General features: G+C 52.8%; 1 protein-coding gene across 4 annotated transcripts in view; it reads left to right on the forward strand.

Moving 5' to 3' along the window:
* The window catches only part of fam221a (family with sequence similarity 221 member A), a 202,511-nt gene that overhangs the window by 168,343 nt on the left and 16,803 nt on the right, over window positions 1-17,365 (forward strand). The gene's annotated exons all lie outside the window — the stretch shown is intronic.

Here is a 17,365-nt window from a genome sequence, read left to right on the forward strand (position 1 = left end):
CCCCTCAGTTCGAACTTAACCTTCTCAAGGGTCAAGTGTTCCAACAGGACCCTCGCCACGCCAGGGCACTGGGTGGAGAGGCTGCTCTCCATCCTAGCAAGATCCGCCTTCGGGCGAACAATGAGGCGAAGGCTATGATATCTGCCTCCACACCCGTTTCCAACCCTGGCTGGTCCGACACCCCGAATATGTCCTCCCAGGGACTCGGGTCCAGTTTCACACACACCACCTTGGAAATTACCCTAAACACCTCCTTCCAGTACTCCCCTAGCTTTGGACAGGACCAAAACATATGAACATGATTAGCGGGGCCCCCCCCACAACGCTCACACACAACCTCTACTCCTTCAAAAATTCGGCTCATCCTCGCCCTCGTGAGGTGCACTCTATATACCACCTTCAGCTGTATCAGCCCCAACCTCGCACATGAGTTGGAGGCATTCACCCTCCGGAGCACCTCACACCAGACCCCCCTCCTCTATAACCTCTCCCAGCTCATCCTCCCACTTTGCTTTGATCCCTTCCAGTGGTGCCTTATCCTCTTCCAAAATAGATCCATACACCGCTAACACTGCCCCCTTCTCCAGTCCCCTTGTCGTCAGCACCTCCTCCAGCAATGTGGAGGCCGGTTCCTCTGGGAAGCTCTATATCTCCTTCCTGGCAAAATCCCGAACCTGCATGTACCCAAACACTTCTCCCTGCTCCAGCCCATACTACCCCTCTCTTCCCATTTCCGAAAACTTCCATCCCACCTCCCTGGCTCAAGTCTGTGGCTCCCCCGAATCGGCATTTCCCTTGACCCTGCCCCCAAACCGAAGTGTTGGCGAAACTGCCTCCAGATTTTCAATGAAGCTATTATTACCGGACTCCCGGAGTATTTCCCCGGAGCTATCGGGAGCGGCGCCGTTGCTAGTGCTTTCAGCCCCGACCCCCTGCACAAACTCTCCTTCATTCTGACCCACTGGGAATCAACCCCTCTGACCCAGCTCCGCACTTTCTCCACATTCGCCGCCCAGTAGTAGTACAACAGGTTCGGGAGACCCAAACCCCCTGCCTGCCTTCCCCTCTGTAGCAGCACCTTTTTCACTCTGGCCACCTTCCCTCCCCATATGAACGAGATAATCCTTCCCTCAATCTTCCTGAAAAAAGCTTTGGCAGGAAAATCGGTAGGCATTTGTAGCACAATCAATCACTCATGAGACGAGATGAGAAGGAGTCGAACGATGGCTTTATTACGCAGACTTGTTCCCCAGCAGCACAGTTACAGAATGCGGCTGCTGGGAGAACCCGGGCTCTTATACTCCGCCTTGCTGGGTGGAGCCAGCAGGCGGCCTGATCCAATCGGAATCCAGTGTCTATCTACCAATAGCCTCTCGGCATCCCAGGGTACCTTAACACCCGTAATACATACCACCACAGCATTGAAAAATAAACAGAAATCGCGGCAACGCATTCATTTTAACCGCCAGTACCCGACCCGCCAGTGACAGACGAAGGCCATCCCACCTTGCCAGATCGGCTTTCACTCTCCCCACCAAACTCCCCACCACCTGCGAAGCCTCCCCCCAGGCCAGGGCACCCCCAGATACCTAAAGTGAGTCCCTGCCCTACGGAATGGCAGCCCCCCCACCCCTGCCCCCACCCCCGGCCGAGACACCACAAAATACTCACTCTTGTCCAGGTTCAACTTGTACCCAGAGAAAGACCCAAATACCCGCAGTAGCTCCAATATTCCTCCTATCGACGCACTCAGTTCCGATACATACAGCAGCAAGTCGTCGGCATATAAGGACACCCTATGCTCTAACCCCCCCCCGCACTATTCCTTTCCATGCTCGCGAACTTCTCAATGCGATGGCCAATGGCTCAGGGGGGGACATAGGACATCCCTGTCTCGTCCCAAGGTGGGGAGAAAAGTATCTCGAACTGACATTGTTTGTGCGGACACTCGCCTTCGGCTCCTTATATAATAGCTTTACCCAGTTCACAAATCTTGGTCCAATCCCAAACCGCTCCAGCACTGCCATCAGGTACCCCCATTCTACCCGATCAAACGCCTTCTCTGCGGCCAATGTCACAACCACCTCTGTTTCCTTCCCTTCCGCCGGTGCCATAACGACATTCAAAACCCACTTAATGTTCGAAAACAGCTGCCTCCCTTTCACGAACCCCGTCTGATCCTCCCCTATCACCTTCGGGAGGCACTCCTCCAGCCTACCCGCCAGTACCTTCACCAACACTTTTGCGTCCACATTCAGAAGTGATATGGGCCGATACGATCCACACTCCGTCGGATTCTTATCTTTTTTTAGCAGCAGTGAAATCGATGCCTGCCCCAAGGTTTGCGGCAACACCCCCTTCCCTGTCGCCTCTTCAAACATCCCCACCATCAGGGGTGTCAGCCTATCCTTGAATTTTTTATAATATTCCACCGGAAACCCATCCGGCCCTGCCACCTTCCCTGACTGCATCCTCCCAATCGCATCCTTTATCTCCTTCTCCACTATTGCTCCTTCTAATGTAGCCCTGTCCCCCTCCCCTAGCCTCAGGTACTCCAACCCATCTAGAAATTCCTGCATCTCACGGTCTCCCCTGGGGGGCTCTGACTTGTACAACCTCTCATAAAACGCCTCAAAAGCCTTGTTAATCAGCACTGGAGCCACCACCAACTTCCCTGCCCTATCCCTCACCTGAAGAATTTCCCTTGCCGCTGCCTCCCTCCGGAGCTGACCTGCTAACATGCCCGCCTTATCTCCATGTTCATAAACTGCATCCCTTGCTCGTCTCAGTTGGCACACCGCCTTCCTGGTGGACAGTCGGTCGAAGCTCGCCTATAGTTCCTTCCTCTTTTCCAGCTTCGCTGGGTCCCCATCTTCTGCATACCTCCTATCTACCTCCAACATCTCATTTATTACCCTCTGCTGCTCCAACCTCTCCTCTTTGTCCACCCTGGCCTTAAACAAAATTACCTCACCACCGCCTTTAGAGCCTCCCAGACTACTGCCTTAGACACCTCACCTGTACAATTGAATCCTACATATTCCTTAATTACCTTTTCAATTTTCTCACAGAACACTTTGTTCCTCAAAAGCCCCACATCTAGTTTCCACCCCGGTCTCTGCGCTCCCATTCTCCAGCACCATACCCACCCAATGTGGAGCGTGATCTGACACTGCAAATGCAGAGTATTCTGACCCCTTGACTCCAGCCAGCAAAGCCTTTCCCACCACAAAAAAGTTGATCCACGAGTATACCTTATGGACCGCTGAGAAAAACGAATACTCGCGTTCCCTTGGGTGCAGGAGCCTCCAAGGGCCCACCCCTCCCATTTCCACCATTAGCCCAGCCAGCGCCTTCGCCCCCCCTGATGGGACCAGCAAGCGCGGCCGTGATCTGTCCAACTTTGGCTCCTGCACCAAGTTCCAGTCCCCCCCCCACAATCAGCTCATGCGTGTCTAAGTCGGGAATGGCCCCAAACACCTTCCTCGCGAATCCCACATCGTCCCAATTGGGACCGTATACACTTAACAGCGCCACTAATCTCCCCTTCAGCGCCCCTGCCACAATCACATATCTACCCCCTGATCTGCCACCACCTTCTCCATCCGGAAGCGTACCCTTTTGCTGACCAACACCGCTACCCCTCGAGCCCTTCCATCAAATCCGGAGTGAAACACTTGGCTAACCCAGCCCTTTTTAAGTCTCACCTGGTCCTTCACCCTCAAGTGAATCTCCTGCAGCATTGCTACATCGGCTTTCAAACTTTTAAGATGCGCAAGCACTCTTAAACTCTTGACTGGACCTCCTAGCCCTCTCACGTTCCACGTGACTATCCTTACTGGGGGTCTCTACCCCCCCCCCCCCTCCCCCACCTTTCTTATCCACCATCACCATACCACCAGGCCCTGCCCCATAAGCCTGACCCGCCCCTGTCCATTGTTAACATCAAACCCCTTCCCACCCCTCCCAAGAACCCCCCTTACAAAAACATCCCCCAACATCCATACCTTCCCCCCTCTCGCTCTGTTCATAGGCCCTTTGAAGCCTGCTATCCAGGCTCCAACGTCCGCAGTCCTCCTCTCACCTCACCCCCGTTCACTAACTGACTTTAGTTAGCTAGCGCGGGTGGCTTCCCCCGCCAAGACATCTCGCCCCCTTCCACCCAGTCCCAGAGAAAGAAGCACCAAAACAAACCCAACAATCCAACCCCTTCAATTCACTAACATAACATTTAACCGTCGCAACACAGAACGCCAATCAACCCACCATTAACTTGAACTCTGTAACAATGCAAAGAGAAGTAAATTACAATACAAATCAGTAAAAAGAAAGTTGTAACATTTATACATTTTCCAGCTTCTCAAACACAGTCCACAGTCTCTCTTCCAGTTCCGCTCTTCACGTCTGTCCCAAGCCTTCTGCCCTCACGAACGCCTCAGCCGCCTCCGCTGTCTCAAAATAAAAGTCTTTGGCGTTATATGTTACTCTCAACTTCGCCGGGTACACCATACCAAATCGCATCCCCTTCTTGTACAAAGCCGCCTTCACTCGCCCATACGCTGCTCATCTTTTTGCAAACTCCACCGTCAAGTCCTGGTAGATCCGAACTGCAGTACCATCCCACAGCACGTCACGCTTCTGCTTCGCCCAGCTTAATACCTTCTCTTTCATGCAAAACGTATGGAAGCAGATAATTACTGCCCTTGGCGGCTCATTCACTTTGGGCTTCGGCCTTAATGACCGATGAGCTCGGCCTAGCTCGTACAGGGTGGGGCTCTCACCCTCCCCCATCAGCTCCGCCAACTTCTTCGCGAAGTATTGTGTTGGCCTTGGGCCCTCTGTCCCTTCGGGCAAGCCCATAATTCTCAAATTGTGCCGCCTTGAGCGGTTTTCCAAGTCTTCCAACTTTGCTCGGAGTCCTCTGTTAACCTCCACCACCCTCCGCAGCTCGTCCCCATCGAGGTGACCTGGTCGCTGTATCGTGACACGGCCTCCTCCACTTCCTTCATCTTCTCGCCCTGCTCTCTCACCTCGGCCGATGCCTTTGCTACCGCCAACCTCACCGGGCCGATTGCCTCCTCCACCAATGACTTCAACGCGACCGCCGTCTCCTTCCTCAAGGCCTCCATGTGCCTCGCAAACTGTTTTTCCAGCTCCACCGCCATCACCTCGGTCATCTTCTCCGTAAGTAGTGCGGCCCCGCCTTGCAGTTCGGCTTCTGCCATCCTGTCAACACTTTTGCTCGTCTTCTCCTTCAGTGGCGAACCCGCGTTTCCTCCTTTCTTCGACGCTGCTCTTCGCATCCTTTAGCGGCTTATTGTTTGTTATCTTCTTTCTTTTGTCCTCTCTCCCCCTTCACCCTCATGTCCTTCATCAATCTGACTTATTCTTTTTTGAAAAAAAAAGCGGGAGAGAATAAAAAAACTTTTACCAAACTTCCTTAAACCTTCTTTCTTTCTCCTGTGCATTCACAAAGAGCTCCCTTGGGACCAGGCTTCAGCCTTCTTTCTTCCACCTAGGTGGGAGCCATCCGACGTGGAGCACCCTCCCTACATAGTGCCCTGGCATCGGGCCTGCTGCCTCGGCCTCCTCCTAGCTCCGCCCCCGCTGCTCTGACCTCAACGCCGCGCTGGGCCCAGCGCCTCAGCGCCCGACACCCGCGCGGAGTTCTTCGCCGGTTTTTAAACCGGCCCCGCTGGCTGCTCGTGACGGCCCCAAAGGCCAACGATAGTCGGGGGGTGCGTGAAGACTCGGGGATTTCCCCGAAATCGCCGTGAATCGCGGCCACCGGCGGGAGCTCTTGTTGCTGCGGCCGCCCTGCTCGCCCACGCTACCGGAAGTTCCAAACTTCCAAGAGACTTAACACCTTTAAACAAAATCACATCAGGTTAAAGGATATATATATTTTCTGTAGAATGGCAGAGATATATTAGCTTGGGTGACTTCAGCTCCAGCACCTTGCTTTCTTCATGCAGCTCTCTGGAAACCCACAGACACTCACAAACTCTTTTCAAACTGCAAAACAAAACTTCCAAATGGCTGACCTCGCTCAGCCCCACCCACTCTCTGACATCACTGTTTTCTTCAAGGTACATTGCTTAAACATCCATGTCCATCCATTAAAGGTACTCTCACATGACAATATGTATTATTTTATTAGGCAGAGACAAAGAACAGGTAAGGGTGACAAACAGTAAGGCTACAAAAGGTGAATATTAAATAAACTTGCAAGGGATATGAAAATTAACAGACAAAACTTTTACAATTAGGGAAAAAGATAGTAGTTAAGACCAATGTGAGTCCCTTAAAAATGGGTGATGATATTATAAATTAAAATAAGGAAATGAGAACATGTTAAATAATTACTCTGTATCAGTATTTGCAGTAAAGAACCAGAGAATCCCCACAGTGCAGAAGGAGGCCATTCAGCTCATCGAGTCTGCACTGACCCGCTGAAAGAACACCCTACCTAGACTCACTCGCCCGCCTGCTCTATCCCCTTAACCACACCCAACCTGCACATCCCTGGGCACTAAGGGGCAGTTTTTTCATGGCCAATCCACCTAACTTTGGACTGTGGGATTAAACTGGAGCACCACGCAGACATGGGGAGAACGTGCAAACTCCACACAGATAGTCACCCAAGGCCGGAATTAAACGTGGGTCCCTGGCACTGTGAAGCAGCAGTGCTAACTACTGTGCTGCCGTGCCGCCAACATGGCAGACATCGCAAGGAGATTGATATTGAATCAGGAATTCATCAAATTTAACAGATCAATCAAATTAACAGTAATTTAAGTAAATAATTTCATTAAAGGTATAAACTCCCTCGGACTGAATGGTTTTCATCGGAGTATGGTAAAGAAGGTAGTTGAGACCATCGCAGAAGCCCTAACTATCAACTTCCTAAGGTCTCTCGATTTTGGAACCGATATTATATATAAAGTTGCATATCAGTTGGCTATTTCAGTAAGTTTCAAAAAATGAAACCATGTAATTATAGAACAGCCTGTCTTTGGGAAATTCCTAGAATCTATAATTAACGATAGAGTGATTGAACAAAGTGAAAAATATCAGCTGATCAGGAAAGCCAGCATGGATTTGTACAGGGTAGGCCAAATCTGATTCAATTTTTTAAAGAGGTAACTGAAGTAGCCAACAGGGGAATGTCTATGGATGTTATTTATGGACTTTCAAAATGCATTTGCTAAAGTCCTGACCGTGAGCTAAAGTTGAAGCTTATGGGCGGCACGGTGGCACAGTGGTTAGCACTGCTCCTCATGGCGGCGAGGACCGGGGTTTGATCCCGGCCCTCGGTCACTGTCCATAGGGAGTTTGCACATTTTCCCCATGTCTGCATGGGTCTCACCCCCACAACCCAAATATGTGCAGGGTAGGTGGATTGACCATGCTAAATTGTCCCCTAATTGGAAAAATAGTTGAAGCTTATGGCATTGAGGGCAAATTATTGTCTTGGTTATGCAATTGACTGAGTTCCAGGAGATGGGGATCTATGTTGGAACTTTAACTATTCACTATTTATTGGGAACATAGATAACAGTATAGTATGTCATTTATTTAAGATGCAAAGCAAACAGTGTAGATGATTCAAAAGTATATGCAGTATAAGTTAATGAACAAAACTGTGACAAATAGATTTCAATACAGGAAATTGTGATTTTTTTTCCCCCACTGTCGGCCTAAAAAAGATAATTATTGTACTTTCTAAATGGTTAAAGGTTAGAAGCAATTGAGATCCAAAGAAACTTCGATGTGCATGTCCACAGATTTTATTTAAAATGGACAGTGCAACAAATGGTCAAAAGGCTAATGGACTGCTGGTCTTTATATCTAGGGAATGATGTGCCATCAATGAACACAAGCCGAGTAGTGAATGTAACTGAGGCTTTAATAAACTAAACAGAAAGCCTCCTGGCCTCTGATCCCTAACTGGGTCGGAGGCGTAGACCAGCCACCGTTATACCGAGCCCAAGGGGAGGCGGAGCCATCAGGCAGTGGTTTACCACATTACATGTAATACAGTAGCAGTTTACCACAATACACATATTATATACCACAGTGGTTTACCACATTCACCCCCTGTTAAAAAAAAGAGTCCAGCGAGGGTGAAGTGGACGTAAAGATCAAGTCTGTAGGGGGCCTTGACCTTCCGCCGTGATCGCCTCAGTCCCGGCTGTGGTGTGGTCACCGGTGTCGAGACCTGCGCGTCCGGGAGCGTGTTGTCCTCTTCTGTACCCAATAGTTGAGTCGGTGGAGGGGGGGCGGTGGAGGGGCGGGGATGGTGGTGATGGTCGCCGGTGGGCCTGCGGGTGCCAGATCTTGAAGTAGCTGGGTAGTGGTGGAGGGTCGGGGGTGGTGGTGATGGTCGCTGGGCAACCTGCAGGTGCCAAATCCCGAAGTGAGACTGTGTCCTGTCGCCCGTCATGATGTGCCACGTAGGCATATTGTGGGTTGGCATGGAGGAGCAGAACCTTCTCGACGAGGGGATCTGATTTATGACTCCTCGCATGCTTCCGGAGGAGGACGGGCCCTGGGACTGTCAGCCAGGACGGGAGCGAGACCCCGGAGGTGGACCTCCTGGGGAAGGCAAACATATGTTCGTGAGGGGTCTCGTTGGTGGCAGTGCACAGGAGCGACCGGATGGAGTGGAGCGCATTGGGGAGGACCTCCTGCCAGCGGGAGACTGGTACACTTCTAGACCGTAGGGCCAGGAGGACGGCCTTCCAGACCGTCGCGTTCTCCCTCTCCACCTGTCCGTTGCCCCAGAGTTTGTAACTGGACGTCCTGCTGGAGGCGATGCCCTTGCTAAGCAGGAACTGACGCAACTCGTCGCTCATGAAGGAGGAACCCCGATCGCTATGGATGTAGGTGGGGAACCCGAACAAGGTGGAGAGACTGTACAGGGCCTTGATGACGGTGGCAGAGGTCATGTCAGGGCATGGGATGGCAAAGGGGAATCTTGAGTATTCTTCAACAATGTTGAGGAAGTACACGGTACGGTCAGTGGAGAGGAGGGGCCCTTTGAAGTCAATGCTGAGGTGCTCAAAGGGGCGAGAGGCCTTTACCAGGTGCGCCCTGTCTGGCCGATAGAAGTGCGGTTTGCACTACGCGCAGATCTGCCAGTCCCTGGTCTCGGTCCTTACCTCCTTGATGGAGTAATGCAGGTTGCGAGCCTTGATAAAGTGAAAAACACGAGTGACCCCGGTGTGACAGAGGTCATTGTGGAGGGCCCGAAATCGGTTTACTTGTGTGCTGGCACATGTACCGCGGGATAGGGCATCTGGGGGCTCATTGAGCTTCCCCGGTCGGTACAAGATCTCGTAGTTGTAGGTGGAGAGCTCGATCCTCCACCTCAGAATCTTGTCGTTCTTGATTTTGCCCCGCTGTGTATTGTTAAACATGAAGGCAACCAACCGTTGGTCAGTGAGGAGAGTGAATCGCGAAGAGGAGTTCCGGCGGCGATCGCGAACGGAGCGGCAGCAGCAAAGACGCTCCCGCACAGCCACAAAATCTTTTGTGGCGGGGTTTCCCCGGGGAATTTTTTTTAAAAAATTCATTAGGCCCCGCGAATTCGGCCCTGCCCAAGCGCCAAAGCTTCTATCCACGGAGCTGGAGAGGGAGAGAAAAAAAAAGGAGAGACTGGTCCCGGTGAGCTGCACGTGGAGGAGTGGGGATCGCTCAGAAACGGCCTGAAAGTCGGAGCACCGAGAGGATCACAAGAACAAAATAAGAATTTTAAAATTCAGCCTTCCTTGTTCCTCTCCTGCAAATTAAAAAAAAAGAACTTTTTTTAAAGGGAAAAAAAACTTCAAAAAAAAAAAAATCCCTTTTTATTTTAAAAAAATTGTTTTTAAAAGGAGAAAAAAAAACCCTTGGGGTTTTTTTTCTTTGGGGGGGGGAAACAAAAAAAAAAAGAATTTCTTTTTCGCACCAAAACCCAGGAAAAAAAGAGAAAGGCACAGATAGAAATATGTCTTCAAATAATAAATTGGGGGGACGGCGAGATGTACGAAGGAACAGCAGCGAAGGAAAAAAGCAGGAGCTGCGGCCGCGCAGGCAGACGACCCCGCGGGGCGAGGCGGAGGTTCAGGCGAATCAGGAAGCGGAAAAGCTGGCGAGCCAAGCAGCGGAGGAACAGGACGTGGCGACCATCCCATTCCCCCCAGTGGGAGGAATGGAGAAGTGTGCTGAAAACGGAAATAAACGCCATAAAGGAGGAGGTAAAAACGGAGATAAATGCCATGAGGGAGGCACTCAGGACAGAGCTCCACACAATGATGAAGGAGATGCTGGCGGAGACAACAGAAAAAATGCAGCGAACCATCAACGGCCTGGAAAGGAAGGTGGAGGTGCAGGAGAAAACTATTCAGGAGTTGGAGAGGGCCGCCTCGGACCAGAGCGACAGGATGGTAACTCAGAAAACCGAGGTGAAAAGGTTGGTAACGACCCAGGGAAGCCTAAGAGGGAAAGTGGAGGACCAGGAAAATAGGTCTAGACGGCAGAATGTTAAAATAGTGGGTCTGCCAGAGGGGATGCAGGGCAGAGATCTAACAGGCTATGTCACCCAAATGCTGGGCAAGCTAGTGGGAAGGGAGAAGTTTCCAAACCCCCCAGAAATCGACAGGGCGCACTGGTCACTCCGACCCAGGCCCAAAGCCGGGGAGCAGCTTATCGTGAAGGTTCCAAGACAGGGAATAAATCCTAAAGTGGGCCCGGCAGACGAAAGCGAGCACGTGGGAAGGGAAGACCATAAGGGTGTACCAGGACATTGGGGCGGACCTGGCCAAAAGAATGGCTGAATTCAACAGGGCCAAATCAGCACTGCACAAAAGTAATGTGAAATTTGGGGTGTTATTCCCAGCCAAACTCTGGGTAACATTTGAGGGGACGGAGCTGTTTTTTAACACCCCAGCAGCAGCGGAGGAGTTTGTTAGAGCGAACAAACTGGGGGAGGGACGGCCACAACGGCCATCATGAAAGCGACGGGGATGGAAAAGACAGGAAGAATCGGAACAAAGAACAGCGGGCAGACCCCAAACAGAGACAATACGATCACGGACTGTACACCCGTGTTTGGTGCACTGTGCGGCACCGTGCTGACTCATTCCCGGGCTCGTTCCACCTCTCAATGCAATGGGGGGAAGCGAAGCAAGGTGAATGAGGGTGAAAAAGGCAGCACGGAGGGCGAGACAAGGGCTAGCAAAAGGAAGGTAAAACAGGATCAGAGCAGGGCAAGTGCTGGGAGAGGGGCCACCGTGCTAGCGAGGAGGGCTAACACGGGAGGGCAGGAAGAAAGGAGGGCCGCAGCGTGCTTCTCAGGGGAGAGGGAGCGCCTGGCACAAAGAGAAGGGGAGGGGGGCAGAAGGGGGGGAAGAACACGGGGGGGACGGGAGACAGAGGAACAGGGACTAAGGGGGGGGGGAGAGGAGTCGGGGGGAGAGCGCAGAACAAAAGAGAAGCAAAGGGAAGGGTGAGGAAGATAAGCAGCATGAATACAGGCCTCGGCAGGCATGGAGCAGGGTGAGGAACCAAGATGGTGCCACAAACAGCCACTCGGGAGGGCTTCAGGACGAAGGGAGATCCTGGAGTCCAGGGGCGCAGCCACGTGGCGTACGCACAGCTGGTGGCCATGATGGGTGCCTCCTGGACAAAAGGAAACCCCGGAGCCCTGGGGCCCGATCTCATGGTGAGAGCGGTGACCGCGGCCATTTTGTACGGCCCCCTAACGAAGGGAAACCCCGAAGGGCAGGGGCGCGTCCACCAAGTAAGTATGGGTGACCCCGCAGGACCAGGGGGTTAAAACCCCCCCACCAGGATTGTCACCTGGAACGTAAGGGGACTCAACGGCCCGGTCAAAAGATCCAGAGTCTTCACCCACCTAAGAAGCCGAAAATCAGACATAATCTACCTACAAGAGACGCACCTGAGGGAGAAGGACCGACTGCTGGTAAGGAAGTGCTGGGTGGGACGGACATACCACTCATGCTACGGGATGAGGGCTAGGGGAGTAGCAATATTAATTAGTAAGAGGACAAGGTTTACGGAAACCAAGACAGTTACGGACCCAGGGGGACGGTACGTCATGGTCAGCGGTGTCCTGGAAGGGGCACCGGTCGTACTGGTAAATGTGTACACTCCCAACTGGGACGACACAGAATTCATAAAGAAGACCATGGCAGATATCCCCGACCTTGACACACACCGACTGATCAAGGGGGGGCGGCTTCAACTGTAAACAGGACCCACTGACCGACCGATCAAACCCCAGAGCAGGGAAAAAGACTGGCATAGCATTTATGGAGCAGATGGGGGCGGTGGACCCATGGAGGTTCCTGCACCCGGGAGAGAAGGAATTTTCATACTTCTCACAGGTCCACAAGGTTTACACCCGTATCGACTTCTTTGCAGTGGGGAAAATCGGTGCTTCCAGGGATCATGGGAACGGAGTACTCCGCGATCGTTATCTCTGACCACGCACCACACTATATGGATGTGAGGTTGGAGACAGGCCGTGCCCAGCACCCCACATGGAGGCTGGACACGGATCTCCTGGCCGACAAGGCCTTCTGTCAGAAAACATCGCAGGCCATAGGCGACTACGTGAGTAACAACCAAAACAGGGAGGTCTCACCCTCCACGTTCTGGGAGGCACTGAAGGCCGTGATTAGAGGAGAGATCATAGCCTACAAGGCAAGCAGATATAGGGAAGAGAGGATGGCCAGGCAACAAGTGGTGGACTCCATCGAAGACTAGAAGTCGACAGAAAATACTCCGAGGCCCCGACCGTAGAGCTGCTGGCGGAGAGAAAAAAGCTGCAAATGGACTTTAACCTGCTATCCACTAGGAAAGCAGTGTACCAGCTCCGTCAGACATGGGGGACCTTCTACAAACACGTGACAAGGCTGGCTGCCTATTGGCTCACCAGCTGCGAAAGCAGGCAGCCACAAGGGAAATAGCGCAGGTAAAGGAGAGCAAAGGCAGACTGGTAACAGAACCAAAGGAGGTCAATTGGGCATTTGAGACCTTCTACCGGGGACCGTACACCTCCGAGCCCCGCAATGGGAACGGAACTGTTCCTAGACGGACTGGAACTACTAGTTGTGGGGGAAGACAGACGGGCGAAGCTGGAAGCACCAATAGACCTGGGAGAAATAATGGAGAGCATCAGCTCCATGCAGGCGGCGAAGGCACCGGGACCCGATGGGTTCCCGGCGGACTTCTACAAACACTTTGCACCAGTCCTGGCCCCACACCTAAGGGACATGTTCGCGGACTCACTGGCAAGGGGCACCCTGTCCCCAACGCTAGCGCAGGCCACAATTTCACTGATAACCAAAAAAGATAAAGACCGGACTGAATGCGGATCATACAGACCCATTTCACTGCTGAACGTGGATGCGAAAATACTCGCAAAGGTCCTGGCCAAAAGGCTGGAGGGCTGTATACCAGAGGTGGTCGCAGAGGACCAAACGGGCTTTGTCAAGGGTAGGCAGCTCACAGTTAACATCAGGCGGCTGCTGAACGTAATAATGACCCCCTCTGGGGAGAGAACACCAGAGGTGATCGTCTCCCTGGACGCAGAAAAGGCCTTCGACAGAGTCGAATGGAAATACCTCCTCGAGGTACTGGAACAGGGTTCACCGCCTGGGTGAGGCTCCTGTACAATGCTCCCAAAGCGAGCGTCCGAACTAACACCACCAGCTCTAAATTCTTCGAGCTGCAGAGAGGAACAAGACAGGGCTGCCCCCTGTCCCCACTTTTGTTCGCGCTAGCCATCGAACCCCTGGCGATAGCCCTGCGGGATGCCAAAAGCTGGAAGGGAATCCGGAGAGGAGACAGAGAGCAGTCTCACTCTATGCAGATGACCTGCTCCTCTATGTCTTGAAGCCACAGGAGGGACTGAAGGCAATACTGCAAATGCTGAAAGAGTTTGGAACCTTCTCGGGCTACAAACTTAACCTGGGCAAAAGCGAGACATTCCCAGTGAACCCAAAAGGGGGAGGGAGAGAGCTGGAGGGGCTCCCGTTCAAAACAGCCCAGAACAGATTCCGTTACCTGGGGATCCAAATAGCCAGAGACTGGACACAGATCCACAAGTGGAACCTGACCAGCCTGGTGGAGGAAGTAAGAAGAGACCTTCAAAGGTGGGGCTCACTCCCACACTCCCTGACAGGGAGAGTGCAGACGATCAAGATGAACGTACTGCCAAGGTTCCTCTTCCTGTTTAGATCCATCCTGATCTTCATCCCCACGGCCTTATTCCAAAACGTAGACAGTCTAATCATGGCGTTTGTGTGGGGGGGTAAGAACCCGAGAATTTCCAAACAGACACTGCACAGAAGGAAAATCAAAGGTGGCTTGGCCTTACCAAACCTACAATACTACCACTGGGCAGCAACGGCAGAAAGAGTGAGGGGATGGGTACAAGAACCCGACACAGATTGGATACAAATGGAGGAGGCATCCTGTAAAGGAACGACCCTCCAGGCCCTGGCTACAGCAGCACTCCCATCCCCCTCAACAAGATACACAACAAGCCCAGTGGTAGCGGCCACGCTGAGAACATGGACCCAGTTGAGACAGCACTTCGGGATAACTAAAATGTCCCCCATGGCCCCCATTTGCGGCAATCACAGATTCCCCCCAGCCATGCTACCACCTTCAAAAGATGGAGGCGGGACGGGGGCACATTGACGGTCGGGGACTTCTACGTCGGGCACAGACTGGCGACACTAGATGAACTGACGAGGAAGTGGAAACTAGCAAAAGGACAGGAAATGAGATACCTCCAAATGAAACACATTTCCGCAAAGAGACAGTAGGCCCAGAAACCACACTACTAGAGGACCTGATAGGCACAAGCAAAGGGAAGGGGGGACTATGTGGGAAAATATACGGACAGCTACTGGACAGAGCCCGGACTCCACTGGACAAGATCAGACAAAAATGGGACAGAGGTAGGATGGGGACTCTGGAGCGAAGCACTGAGCAGGGTGAACTCCACCTCCTCCTGCGCAAGGCTAAGCCTAATGCAGCTCAAAGCGGTGCACAGAGCGCACCTAACCAGAACACAAATGAGCAGGTTCTTCCCGGAGGTGGAGGACAAATGTGAACGGTGCCAGAGGGGCCCGGCCAACCACACCCACATGCTTTGGGCTTGCCCCAAGCTTGCTGGGTCCTGGACAGCCTTCTCCGAGGCAATGTCCAAGGTTGTGGAGGTGAGGGTGAAGCCATACCCAATAGTGGCAATCTTCGGGGTATCGGAGCAGCCAGAGCTACACATGGGGAAGGGGGCCAACGGCCTTGCTTTCGCTTCCCTAACCGCACGCCGGAGAATCCTGCTCGCTGGCGATCGGCAGCACCACCCACAGCTGCAGACTGGCTTGCTGACCTCTCGGAATTTCTCCACCTGGAGAAGATTAAGTACGCCATCCGAAGGTCAGAGGAAGGCTTCCTGCATACTTGGGGGCAGTTTGTCGGTCGGTTCCAAAACCTGTTCGAGGCCAACAATGAGGAGTAACCTAATAAGAATGTTTTTGTTTTTTTTAAACACCAAGATAGATGAGTTACCAAAAGACTGCGCAACCCGGGGGCGTAGGGGGGGGGGGGGGGGGGGGGGGCGCGCCGGGTGGGCAGGGAAACCACAAGAGATGATTCCACTCTGTCCGGAAAATAAAATAAAAGCACAGCCGGGGTGGGGGGGGGGGGGAGGGCCATAGACCGATCCAGAGGGCAATGAAAGGCACGTAGGGTCAGTTAAACGAAGGACAAACTAAACCTCTGTATAATAAAGGAAATTAGCGCAGGCGAGAAAAATGTGATGTGTATATGAGAAATGCCAATTTTTTAAAAAAGGAGAGTGAATTGCCTGCCGGTCAGGTAATGCCTCCAATGTCGCACAGCTTCTACAATGGCTTGGGCTTCCTTTTCGACGGAGGAGTGTCGAATTTCGGAGACATGGAGGATACGGGAGAAGAAAGCCACGGGCCTGCCCACCTGGTTGAGGGTAGCGGCCTGAGCAAAGCCCGACACATCGCTCTCCACCTGGAACGGAATGGACTCGTGCATCGCGGCTTTGGCAATACCTTCTTGATGCGGTTGAAGGCCAGGTAGGCCAGGCCGTCAGGGGAAAAAGGGTGGATTTAATAAGTGGGCGGGCCTTGTCCGCATAACTGGGGACCCACTGGGCACAGTAAGATAAGAACCCCAGGCATCTCATAGATTTCATAGAATTTACAGTGCAGAAGGATCCTCTTCAGGGCCTTGGGGCAGTGGGGGAGGAGGAGTTCCAGGAGGGGGCGCATGCGGTCGGGGTCGGGCCCTAGGACTCCGTTTTCCACAATGTAGGCAAGGATGGCTCGGCGGGTTGTGCGGAAAACGCATTTTTCCTTATTGTGAGGTTCAGGAGTTTAGCGGTGTGGAGGAAGTGCCGGAGGTTTTCGTCATGGTCCTGCTGGTCATGGCCACAGATAGTGACATTATCTAAGTACGGGGATGTGGCCCGCAGCCCGTACTGGTCAATCATTCGTTCCATTTCTCGTTGGAAGACCGAGACCCCATTGGTGACGCCGAAGGGAACCCTAAGGAAGTGGTAGAGGCGGCCATCTGCCTCGAAGGCAGTGTATTGGCAATCCTCCGGGCGGATAGGGAGCTGGTGGTATGCGGACTTCAAGTCAACTGTGGAGAAGACTCGATACTGCGCAATCTGGTTGACCATGTCAGATATGCGGGGATATCGAGCTGCGTGTACCAGTTGATGGTCTGACTGCAGTCGATGACCATCCGGTGCTTCTCCCCAGTCTTGACGACCACCACTTGGGCTCTCCAAGGGCTGGTACTAGCCTCAATGATCCCCTCTCGTAGGAGTCGCTGGACCTCCAACCTGATAAAGGCTCTGTCCCGGGCACTGTATCGTCTGCTCCTAGTAGCGACGGGCTTACAGTCCGGGGTGAGGTTAATGAAGAGGGAGGGTGGGGCGACCTTAAGAGTCGCGAGGCTACAGACGGTGAGGGGGGGCAGGGGTCCACCAAACTTTAAAGTAAGGCTTTGGAGGTGGCACTGGAAGTCGAGCCCCAGTAATAGGGCAGCGCAGAGATGGGGAAGGACGTAGAGCTTAAAGTTAGTGTACTCTACGCCTTGTACAGTAAGGGTCGCGACGCAGTACCCCGGATTTCTACTGCATGTGATCCGGAAGCCAGGGAGATTTTCTGGGTCGGGGGTAACATTGGGAGGGAGCAGCGTCTTACCGTATCTGGGTGTATAAAGCGGTCTGTGCTCCTGGAGTCGAAAAGGCAGGCCGTCTCGTGCCCGTTGATCCGGACGGTCATCGTAGACTTTGTGAGGT

The sequence above is a fragment of the Scyliorhinus torazame genome, chromosome 6 (assembly GCF_047496885.1).
Source record: "Scyliorhinus torazame isolate Kashiwa2021f chromosome 6, sScyTor2.1, whole genome shotgun sequence".
NCBI classification, from domain to species: domain Eukaryota; kingdom Metazoa; phylum Chordata; class Chondrichthyes; order Carcharhiniformes; family Scyliorhinidae; genus Scyliorhinus; species Scyliorhinus torazame.